Consider the following 744-nt stretch of genomic DNA (forward strand, 5'->3'; position numbering starts at 1 on the left):
ATCTTGTTGCTTAGATTAGGTGTTTATTTTTTTTCGAAATTCTTGAAGATGAATTCTAGAGTTTCATGATGATTTGTTGAAATCTGGCTGGCTGAGAAGCCATGTCTAATCTCATTGGACCGAGGTTTCAACTTATCACCACAAGAGCTTGTTGATTTTTATCAATTTTGCTTTTGGAGCAGTGATCTGCTAAGGCTTGGCTGGCCTTTGGCCATGTCTAGTGTTTTGGACCGAAGCTTTCTTTGAAAGCTTGGCTGGCTGTGAAGCCATGTCTAATTCCTGGACCGGAGTCTTAGACTAGCATTGCACTGATTCCTGGAATTCTAATTAAGAATTTTGATACCTTTTTCCACTTAATTTTCGAAAAACACAAAAAAAATTTAAAAAAATCATAAAATCTAAAAAATTTCTTGTTTGAGTTTAGTGTCTCATCTTAAGTTTGGTGTCAATTGCATGCATTTATTCATGTATCTTGGTGATCTTCAAGATGTTCTTGACGATTTACTTGCTCTAATCTTTGAATTCTATTGACTTGAGTGTTTTGTGTGTCTCATATGCATTTTCATCCCGTTAGTGTCAGTAGTATACAAACTGCTAAGTTTGGTGTCTTGCATGCATTGTTATTTGATTCTCATTGCATTTTGATTTTTCCTTATTATTAAAAATCCAAAAATATTTTTAGTTTGTGTCTTTTCAAGTCAATAATAAAGAGAATTGAAGATTCAGAACATACAGCAGAGGAAA

Source organism: Arachis duranensis, chromosome 6, assembly GCF_000817695.3.
Source record: "Arachis duranensis cultivar V14167 chromosome 6, aradu.V14167.gnm2.J7QH, whole genome shotgun sequence".
Lineage (NCBI taxonomy): Eukaryota > Viridiplantae > Streptophyta > Magnoliopsida > Fabales > Fabaceae > Arachis > Arachis duranensis.